The sequence below is a fragment of the Akebia trifoliata genome, chromosome 14 (assembly GCF_017979445.1).
Source record: "Akebia trifoliata isolate Shusen 1 chromosome 14, ASM1797944v1, whole genome shotgun sequence".
Classification (NCBI taxonomy): domain Eukaryota; kingdom Viridiplantae; phylum Streptophyta; class Magnoliopsida; order Ranunculales; family Lardizabalaceae; genus Akebia; species Akebia trifoliata.
In genome coordinates this window covers 11,298,571-11,310,427 of record NC_141388.1, presented here as the reverse complement: position 1 = coordinate 11,310,427, position 11,857 = coordinate 11,298,571, and the positions used below count along the sequence as shown (strand labels likewise).

The 11,857-nt window shown below is 34.5% G+C and overlaps 1 long non-coding RNA gene and 1 pseudogene across 1 annotated transcript; one reads left to right on the top strand and one right to left on the bottom strand.

Moving 5' to 3' along the window:
• The first annotated feature begins 526 nt into the window (after positions 1-526).
• LOC147386238 (nematode resistance protein-like HSPRO2 pseudogene) lies at positions 527-2,177 on the top strand (annotated as a pseudogene).
• Positions 2,178-6,739: 4,562 nt separating this feature from the next.
• LOC147386237 (uncharacterized) lies at positions 6,740-7,836 on the bottom strand. The gene is made up of 3 exons (XR_015171718.1): positions 7,353-7,836; positions 7,113-7,197; positions 6,740-6,855 (listed from the first exon to the last, which is right to left on the bottom strand). It is a non-coding gene; the product is annotated as an uncharacterized LOC147386237 (long non-coding RNA).
• Between the last annotated feature and the right edge of the window lie 4,021 nt (positions 7,837-11,857).

Here is an 11,857-nt window from a genome sequence, read left to right as displayed (position 1 = left end):
TTTTAATGTAGATTAAAACATATTTTAATCTTTAATTAGGGTGTGATAAATAGTTCAAGAAATTTGAGGTGTAGTAAGTAAGAGCTGGGGTGGCAATAACAGCTCTCTATTTTAATAGTAAAGAAAAGATTATTGGATAAAACTCTATCCGATCAAAAGATGAATGATTCAAAACCAATCCAATGAACTAGTCTGTCAACAATTGATCAGATAAGTCTTTGTCAACCCAAATCCTTTGATCTAATCCTAGCGAAAGACCGCTTAGGAAATAGAAGGGTAGGTTGGTAATAATAAAGAAAGCTCGTAAGAATCTTTCTTCTTTCATGTTGGAATGGGTATCTATCGAATTCTGGATAAGCTCTCTTTTTTCCTTTTTTTTCTTTATATATTTTTAAAAAAATTAATTAATTTTTAATTTAATTTTCTTCATCGCGGCGACTTCAAAATTCCTCGTTCTTCGTTAGTGTCTTCGAGACACTTTCCTTGTTCAAACCTAAAAACCAATTATAAATACGTCTCTCCCTCTCTACGCCTTTCTACAAACCAAAATTCTCTTCTACACTTCTCTCTCTCTCTCTCAAAAAATGGTTGATTTGGATTGGAAAGCAAAGATGGTATCATCCGATATGTCCAACACATCTCCGAAACTCTCTAAAAAACTACACGTTTCGGTCCCGCCACCAATTAGTTTCGCCGATTTATCGCCTTCGTCCTCTTCTTCGTGCTCGGCTTACGAGCAATATTTTCGCCTTCCAGAACTTTCGAAACTCTGGAGTTCCAAAGATTTTCCCGATTGGAAAAACGAATCACTCCTCAAACCCGCGTTACAAGCCTTAGAAATCACGTTTCGGTTTTTATCGATCGTTCTATCCGATCCAAGACCGTACGCGAATCGTCGTGAATGGAATCGTCGACTCGAGTCCTTGACGACTCACCAGATCGAACTCATCTCGATTATCTGTGAGGAAGAGGATGGGGAAAAAGGTGGTGAGACACGTGGCATTGTTCCGATCGTCGATCTTAGTTCGTCGAATGGGGTGTTGAGGAGAGATGGAAGCTTGACTGAGGTATGGAAGCTTCCAGGGGCGACACATGTCGTGAGCAGGATAAGCGAAACGAGTCTTCTACCACGACTTGCCACGTGGCAGAAATCGGAAGATATTGCATCGAAAATCCTGTTCTCGATCGAATGCCAAATGCAGAGGTGTCCGTACACGTTAGGTTTAGGCGAACCAAATCTCACTGGAAAACCTAATCTCGAATACGATCTCGTCTGCAAACCTTCTGATCTACATTCCTTAAAGAAAAGCTCATCAGATCACAAGAACATCGATAATTACGAGAACCAGATTCTCTTTACGACTCATCAGATCTTAGAATCATGGATCTACGCATCTCGAGAGCTGATCAAAAGGATCGAACAGAGGATTGAGGGTCAGGATTTCGAGAAAGCTGCGAGCGATTGTTGGTTACTTGAGAGAATCTGGAAATTGTTGACCGAGATCGAAGATCTACACCTTTTAATGGATCCAGACGATTTTCTTCGCCTAAAGAACCAACTCGCAATCAAATCTTGGTCGAAATCTGAAGCGGTCTGCTTCAGATCAAAGAGACTTATAGATATCACAAAGGCATCTAAGGATCTAAAACACAAAGTTCCAGCGATCTTAGGCGTGGAGGCTGATCCAAAAGGAGGACCTAGGGTTCAAGAAGCAGCGATGAAGCTCTATCATGGCCATCGAAATGGAGATTTCGGGAAAATTCATCTTCTTCAGGCGTTTCAAGCGATCGAATCTGCGTTGAAGAGGTTTTTCTTTTCGTATCGGCAATTGATCGTCATCGTAATGGGAAGCTTGGAAATTAATGGAAACCGAGCTTTGTTTTGTGCGGATTCATCGGATTTGCTCTCTCAAATCTTCTCTGAACCAACTTATTTTCCGAGCTTGGATGCTGCGAAGACATTTTTGGGGGATTTCTGGAATTAAGAGCACGAGATATCGAATTCGAATGGATCAGAAAGTTGAGATTCAAACTCGTTCTTTGACTCGGAACTCCACTCAGTTAACTGTCCGAAAGGGTTATCGATGGAAACATATTTATTAAGACAAAGAGGATAATGACACACTGGAAACTTTTGTAATAGTTTTGTTGAATTATATTATTTCATACTGGACTCAGATTCTTTTTTAATTTTTTATTATTCTTTTTTAATAGAAATGTTTTTTTCGCAAAGTAGCTATCATTGCTTTAAAATCTAAACCTCATTTTCTTCTATGTGAAGTTATTCTTGGAGTCACAAAATTCATAAATTCTCCGTGAATCCATGAATTAATTGGTGAAAATAAGTTGTTTTTTAATGGAAAAACAAGGCAATTATTATTATCACACCAAATTTTACTAGTGTCTCACCAATTTACAATCTTTAATAGACATTATAGGATGTGAGAAGTAACTCCAAAAAAAAGTTGGAGCACTCCACCTTTTTCATTGTCAAGGGGGAATGACTTCTTAGACCATGGTGAGTTTCAGATGGATTTAAGAAACATCCTCTCTCTTTCTTCAATCATGGCCTCATCCTTCCTTTTTCTTTTCCTCTTACTCTTTCTATTTCTCTCCGTCCTAATTAAGATTTACCACAAATTACTATACCAAATCATATACAAAACTCCAACAAATCATAAAAAAAATTATCACAAACAAGCAAATCACCAACCTCATCAACTTTGTTTCTTCTTTCACGAATGTATGGTTTCAGGCTGAGATGCATCCACCGTCCAAGTTTCAATACCTTCAATAAGTGAAACACATTGCAAACATCAACCTTTACCCACCAGGAGATGACTTCGGTGTAGTTGTTCGCACCAAAACCTCTCAAACTTGTCCCTCTCTCTTCATGTGTGTGTTGCACTATTGCGATTTGGGGATTAGGATTACCTAAAGCTAAAAAGATTTTTTTTGTATAATTTTTTATTTTTTATTTCTAATTTTCATCCCAAGCACTAGAGATTCAAGTAATTCCTTACTTAAATCTATGGCTAATTTCGAACGAAGAAGGTTTTATGAGTAAGTTTTTTACTTTAATCTATGTTGATTTAGTAGGCATCAAACGTGTTTGATGAAATGTGTAATAGAATTGATGCAACTTGAAAATCCAAGAGGATGCATAAATGGATTGATTAGCACATTTCTTTATTATTTTTCTACCTACTGTTGTTGTGTTTTTATTCAAAATACTATATGATTTTAGTTGCGGGGGATACTCTATTGAGCAAATGTTTGTGGTGATGCATTGGTAATGAAAATGCTAGCTTGGATCTCATATAGATGTTGTGAGACATTAATACCAGATGTTGTGGTGATACATTGGTGATGGATGTAGGATGTTAGTCCGAATCTCCTTTGCTTTGTTTTACCCTAAAGCATTGGTGTGTAGTAAAACAAAATGGTGTATACATTTTTTTTTTCAATAAATGATGTGCAGATTTCCTTTTTTGGTGTGGCACATATAATTTAATTAATTAGTGTGGCAATGGTAGCTCTCAAAGATAAACATCTTGAATTGTTTGATTTTTTTATTTTCATGGAAAACCTATATCCCACTCCCACCTCTTCTTTTTTGCTTTTTTATTTTATTGATATTTTCAAGTTGCAATCAAAGGATGGAATTCATGTTTCCTACAATATCCATTTCGCGAGGAATACGTTGAATTCCTTGAAAATGAATTTCATGCAATCAAACATATACACTCTTGCTATGCAAAGCCTTCACATCAAATTCATTCTAGTTTTGAATGTCTCCACTGATAATTTTCAGTTTCAAATATCTCTATTGATAATTTTCTAATTCTTAAGGACATAAGATATTTATATCAAAATAAATGGACTTGTCAAGGGTTGATCTCTCCATCAACCAGACAAATAGGATAAGTGAAAAAAATTAGTTTTACTAGAGATCAATGCACTTTTTCCTAGTGATACATTTTTCTCGTAACTTCATAACATCCAAACTATCATTTTGATGGAGAGCCTCAACTGGTGGTTGTTGGGATTGTTATTTATTATCAAGTGGTGTCTTTTATCCTAAGTCAACCACTCGTTGACTTGGGATATAATCCAATGGTTAGGATAAGTTCTTTTTTTTTAGGGAGTCCTACAAATAATAATGTAATGGGATTTTTAGGGATTAGTGATTTTCTTCTTTTAGGGTTTGAGAGAGAAAGGGAGTGGGGTGTACAAGGGTTTAAAGGCTTGGGTTAGAGATTAGCACTTGATTGATTATTTCTTGTACTATTCTCATTTGTTTCTTAGTAAAGAAGATTAGATCTATTTGTTGACGTAGGCATCGTTGTCGAACCACATAAATCTTAGTGTCGTTTAGTTTTTTTTTTATTTTCTTTATTATTTTCTTCGTAATCATATTAAATAGGTATCTTGAAAATCACAACTGGGATTCCTAAAGAAAAATGTATCCTTATCCATCCCTAAGATATAGAGACAGATGTCTAGGAAACATGTGTTCGTCTTCTTATCTTAACACCTATGTTGATGGAAAACCTTGGGAAGTCCAACTTTTTTGAGTGAATTTTTGCTTACATTCATCATAGTACTCACAGACTCTCTAGCGCGTGCCACGTCAAGCCTAATGAGGGCCACTTTATAAATTGGTGATGTATTTAATACATGTAGACTTATGTGATTGGTGGATCTTGGATTCTTTGATAATTTTTTTGTGTAATGATTTTCTAGCTCAACTTTGACAGACTTGTAAATACGTGAGGATTCAAATTTTTTCGGAGTTTTGATCTCATCTACTTGGATTTTGGAGTCGTCACTATTCAAAGAATTTGGATGTGAATGGACACCATAAAAGAGTTTTTTGAAATTTTATTTTTTTGACTTATGGTGACTCACATATTTAAAGGATAATGGGAATGTTTACCTAATAAACTAGGTAAAGGGGTTCGATTGAGGGATACGAAAGGTGTTAGGTACCTTGTCCCAACCATCACATGATGGTTACCATAGGTAAAGTAGGAAGTTTTTTTTTTTTTTTTTTTTTTTTTTTTTTTTTGAGGTTTTGAAGATAGAAAGGATTAAAGAAAATGAGCAATAGTTTCGTTTTGTGAAATGGAGAAATTGAAGTAACGAACAAGCCACTGTTAGAAGTAGGTGTTTATTGAAATTTTTTGTAGGCTTGAGACTTTGGTAAAAATCTACTTAGATTTCACTATTTTGAGTCTTCAAGCCTTAGTTTCTACTTATGTGCTCCCTTAGGAGTTTTTATTTGTTCATTTGATCCTTAAGTGATATTCATGGGTTGAACAACATCATAATGAACCAAGACCTTAATACATACTTTGTGTCCTTTTTGAGATTGTTTTTATTGGTCAAGGGAGTTTAGATATGGATTTATGAAGATCCACACCTTAGCTCATAGCTTTTTAAAATTTGGTGTGTGCATGATATGTATACATGAATGGGCTTACAAAGAAAAGATTACCTTATAAAAGGTTTATTCTCTAACTTTTAAGCCATGAAAATAAAAAAGAGAAGTTACACTAGGAATTATAAATTCATAGAAAACAAGATAAGCTAAATCAACACTTTTAGGAAATTAAAATGCTTCCATAAAACTTATTAAGGACTTATAGGGGGAGATTGCTTCACAAAGAAGGATTATTCTCTAAATCCCAAGCATTAAACTAAGAAAAATTGAACTCTACATTTCTTAAAAGTAAAAGAACTTAAAACTAAAGATGTTTGAAAGTAAAATAAAAGGTGAGATAGAAATAGGGGTGTGAGAAAGAGGATTATTGCATAAAGACAAATATAAAATTAAATCTTTTCCCCACCTTGATCTCTTCTTCTTCTTGGTTTTAACTTCTTAAATGGATGAGACTAGATTTGGACAGAGTTTTGGGACGCGTGAAAGCTTTGAGGAGGAAAATTAAAGAATTTTGAGATGGCTTAATCTCCTCTCCTTTTTTTTTTTAATACTTTGGATAGGAGTTTTATTTATAACTTTTTTAGAGACCCTTAGAGATAAACTTGTCCAAACTCCTAGAGTTCCCAATATTCCCACTAAAACCACAGTACTCTATATTAAGATGTCTTTGATTGTATTTTACACTCCTAAAGTCTTAAAAATCATGATGATCAAATGATAGGATTGTAAAGGACAATAAGTTTCTAGAGAATTATAAATGAGGGATAAAAGAGTTATAACTCCTAATCCCTTGACTTTGGATCAAACTCTAGAGACTTAGGCTAGATGGCATATAAATTAGTGCTTGAGTTTTGGACATTCTACATACACTACAGTAAAATATGGTTATAGCGCGGCCGTGACGATTGCTATAGTCAACAAAAATCGTAGGAAAATCCTATAGTGACAACTACACTGGCCATCAGTGCTCGTCGCAAAAGCCTTCCTCGCCGAATCTATTACTGATGACCTATTGTTTGGAAAACCATCGTTGTATGTTAAAAAAATATTGGGCTTATAGCGACAGCTGCTAGGGGCCATCACTATAAGGTATTTTTTTTTTTTATAAAAAAAAAGGGATCTTTAGCAACAGGGCGTTGCTATAACAACTTTTGAACAAAAAAAAAAGGGTGAATTTAGGCATACCCACCCTCATGTCTTGTTGAATATTTTGGAGATATCACTGTATTTTTAAATTGATGACATGCTCTCTCAGGTCTAGCTGAATATTGGAGATACCCCTGTGTTTTGAAATTGATGACATGCCCCTTGACCCCAGCTACCAACATGAAAAGACCCAAATGTTGCTCATTTTCAACTTTCATAAATCTAACTATTTTCTGAACACCTGCTTCTACTTTCTCATTTTCCTGGAAACAAATACCATTCATTCGAATTACATGAAAAACTATAAACATGAAGATGAAATTCTGACAGAGAGAAAGAGAGAGAGAGAGATCAATTGTAACCCATTCAGCCTGATGTTCTTCTCTTCATTATATGTTCGATGGTTACACTTCAGAGGCGATATATTAGAGAACAATGCAAATGTCTGATAGTAACTGATTATTATTCATGGACATCGAAAATGTAATTTAATATTTTTTAAGAACAGTGGATGTATCACCTCAATATAACGATGAAGATCACACGACACATGAATTTGTCCTTGACTAAAATATGATTGAGCATTCTCCTTAATTTTGCCTAGCCTGCATATTATGTCACAATTTACATCTTATAAACCTTCATTCAGGAAAGCTGAGAAGTTAAATGGTGGGTCTCATCTAAATTATTTCACAATTTTGCATTTAGTAAAAGCTATCGAATGGTGGGTCTCATTGAAAGTTTTGGGTAGAAGATTTACCTATAAATATAATTTACCATGATACCTCCGCTTTGACGAAGGCCTTTTTCTGACTTATCAGCCATCCAATTTACTCTCTCAATCATCGATTTCATGATCAGAAAAAAAAGTGTTAGAAGATGAGTTCAGCTTGACAAGTTTAATTCAAGAGAAGTACAAAATATCTTCCGACGTCCCACATGCAACAGCTTTGAGAGACGAAAAAGACCTAGTACATTATTGACCTCATCATACAGAAGAAGAATCACAGAAATGTGTTAATAGGAATTTAATGGTTTTCAAGAAAGAAGAACATGAGAATTGCTCAAATGTAAAGGTTTCAAATCAATAACTAGTAATAACTATTACCACACATGATTTTTTGGGCAGTTGTCAAAAGATTGGCCATAAGAATTTTTTACCTCGCATGTTCTGCATAAAAATGTGAATACAACTGGAAAACGTTCAGGAATAAATATTCTTTCAAATGAGAAAAAATAAATATTATAACGATTTTTTTTATAAGATATAGTATACATTTTGAATTTTCAAATGTTAAATAGATTCATATTTTCAAATATTAGACAAATCACATTAAGAATATGGATCAACTGGAGCAAAAGAAGCTGAAAAACTTGTTGTCAAGTACATGTTCAATGGGGACAATTCCTAGAAAGGTGAGGAAAGCCAAGATTCTATGAATCCATCTAATTTATAGAACTGAATGCAGATCATCTGTGGTTTGTTGACACAATATATGAGCTAGGGTCCAAAGCATGTGAGGATAGATGTGTTCTCAAGTGACTACATTGCTATAGCGGTGGAGGAACAGAAAAAGAAAGATCGCCAAACTCTTATGATTTTGAGCATAATGCAAGAATTATGAGTTTCTTGAATGAATAGACACCCCGGATAACTCCCCAAGCCATGGACCATACATATTGTGTTTCTACACAAAGACCTTGAAGAATTATGATTAATTATCATGTAAAAGATAAAAATCAAAACTTAGACAAATAACACTAAAATATTGAATGATTAACGATTAATCCCCAAATCTGCCATGTGACCTTCACTAGCAACAACCCAACATTATGATCATGGAACACTAGTAACAATATGTAACTGACTTCAACATAATGTCTCAATCAGCCTTAAAACAAACAACAAGACCATTTAATAGTAAAAGAACATAAAATATTAACCGTTCTAAGTGGTTCTGTTACTAGAAAGCTAAGTGCAAAGTGAAATGGATTTAAAGGAAACTCAATTCATTACTTCGATAGCTGGCACTGATATTATAGGAACTTCTTAGATCAAATATATAAGGACAATTAGAATAGAAAGAGTCACCAAATAGACATACCTTTGAAGGATCAAATCCAAATCAACTCATTTGCATCATCTATTGTGTGTCATCAGTGGCTGCATTAGCAAATGCATATGAGAATCTATAACATCCAAAGATAGTGATTAAAAAAAAGAAATTAATATAAAAAAAATAGCAATGCAAAGATACTATATGACATAGTTGAAAAGTCTAGTTCACACATCTATGCCCATATCTTATAGTTTGTGAAAAAACAACATTATAGTAGTTTCCAATACTCACGATGTCGTATAGATGGATTTTCCAGCCCCAAGACGTACCATAACATAGTTCTCCACAGAAGTGAGAAGCAACATATTCTTTATTTCAGAATAGCCCTGGATAACCCACAGTAAGTTTGATAACCCAATCCATTATAGGATTAATCAAATTGCAAACTTGCACATAGCAAAGCATTAAAGGGACTTACAGCTGCCTTAGTAAGAAAAATATTCCAATGAAAAAAATAGAAAAGCACAGAGGGGGCACTTGCCCCCACAAGAATTTTCAAAGTATATCGATTAGTGAACTACTGTAACAGATTTTAGCGGCGGCTAAAAAAATCTGCCACTATTACCCACACAAATTTTTTTTGCACTCTTAGTTGCCCCCACAACTATTTTTTTTTCAGTCTTAGTTGTCCCCCACAAAATTTTTTTTACTCTTGGTTGTCCACACATGAGCAAAATCTTGGCTCCGCCCTTGATAAGGTGCATTTACCTTGAATTCAATATTATTAAGAACTTGAATAACCTTAGTTGCCAATTTTTTTGTTCTAAAGGACACAAATGCATAGACTTTGTACTCTCTTGAGTCTTTTCCTTTCATTATCCTAACCTATAATTTGAAATATATGAACATAATCATTTTTTACATAGGAGACATGAACAACGTATTATCATAAAGTCATATAACTTAACTCGGTCACAATAGTTGCAATGGATTATCATTCACAATAGTTTCAAGACATCAATTTAGCAATGACCTTAAGATGGCATCCATATTGAGTTCCAAAAATAGAGTGTATAAATACAATTGTTATTCCACTATAATAAAAAATTAAATTAGTGTCATCTATTTAAGAGCTTGTTGACCTTGGTGTGCTCACAATGATAGATGAGAAATTCTATTAGAAATGACGCAATTTTTTAACATAATAGAATTAGCTCTCAAACCATTAGAGTTTCCTAGATTAAGGTTCAACTAAACTGAAAATTTCCCTAGGGCCTCTTTGGATTAACTTCTTTAAGTGCTTCTGGCTGTGGCAGGGAGTCAGAAGCACTTATTCTATCATTTGGACATTCAATGCTTTGAAAGAGCAACTTATTAAAAGAGTCAAAATAGTACTTTTATGAGAAGTACCGAAATTGGTGTTTCTAAATTTCATTTTTCGGAGAGCCATTTTTCTGTCAATTTTTTTGTGCATTTCCAATATTACCCACCCTCAAGATTAAACACTCTTTATTTTTTTTTTAACCCTAACCACACAAAAAAATAAAATAAAATAATAGAAGAACTTCTCGTTTGGAACCTCGACATACCCTTAAGATCAGATCTCTCTCACTCCGACAGTGTCTTCTCCCTTGAGAGACTGCGGCGGCGAGTTCACCCTAAATTTCCGATCTTTGAAACCCTCAACGCAACCCTTGGCAGAACCTTCAAGGTATTTTTGGTGTTGTTTCAGATTTATCAAACCAAATCTAATCCAAATTATGAATTTTGTTCTAGTTTTTCTTTGTTTGTTTGGGGTTTAGCTTTACTTGTTGGATTTGAGAAAAATAAGTTCAAAACTACTGATTTGAAGCTTGATCAGAGTGTTTCTAAAGAATTTCGAATACTCGTTTTACTATGATTTTATTTTATTTTATTCTAGAGTTGTTTTGATCTATTTAGTAGCTCTGGTTGTTGAATATGAGTTGAAGAAGTTCTAAGCTGCTGGTCTACTTTGTGTGTTGATGTGTATGAATTGGTGAAAATCTTGAAAGTGTTGGGTGCTCGTTACATATATTTTTATTGGACACAGACATGAGGGTTTACATGATCCATAGACATGAGTAGATTAATTTGTTTGTTTTGACACAGCTTGAATAGAAGCCAACTTAAGACTAAAATAGTCTTTGCACACAAATTCTAGAACTTTCTTTTGATAGGATAAAATGGTCATGATACATGAAAAATGGTCAAATTAACTTGACCTCTTGAATTAGAGATAAAAATGATGGACACAAGAGTAAATCATAATAAATTAACTCTAATGAGATGGGGTTAAGGTGGTAATTCAACTCAAGTGAGAACCAAGAAGGACTTGGAGTCAAAGTTGAAGGAATTGGGAATTACTAAAAAGTCAAGGTGGGAGAATTATTAGAAGGTTAACGGGAGGATAAAAGAGGAACAAACATGATTTTCTTGGAAAAAAAGATATTTAAAGGGTTTTAGAGAGTAATTTCCCTTAAGCAAATTCGAGTTCAAATGAGCTTTAGTTGCCCAAGAAATTTGTCCTTGGGTGAGTCATGGATAAGCAAAATTAACACTAGCCGTGGGTCACTCCCATACTAGGCAAAATCAACACTGGTCCATGGGTGAGGCAATGACCATGCCAAAAATGGTCTGTCCTTGGGTCACCCACGGCCATATTTGGAATCTGCATTAAAATGGCCTTTGGGGCCTTGTGTCTTGCCAATTGATGGGTTTTGAGGCCTTTGAAGAAATGAACTTTGGGTCAAGTCTATTTTTTGAAGGTTCTTAGTGCTCTTGAGCTCGGCCTAGTGAAAAATGGGGATTACAAGACTAACTCAAAAACTCATTGACGAGGCATGTGCAAGAACCGTAGATTTTTCCTTAAGGATACATAACTGCACATCCCCATAAAACATGTGCAATTATGTATCCTAAGGGAAAAAATTTCCGGTTCTTGCCCATGCTCGTAAGTGAGTATTTGAGTTATCATGTTAGGTTGAGTTCGAAAATCAATACTCGATTTTTTCCCATCAATGAATGTCAAATGTTTCTGTTTTGTTTTTGTTTTAGATTCCCCAATCCATATCCAACAAACGGTTCAGAAAAGAGTAAAAACAAAATTCCCTTGAGATAGGTACAGACTTTACATGGATTGGTATAATGTTTCAATTTTTTGGAATTAAAAGAGAAAGAAGGGAGA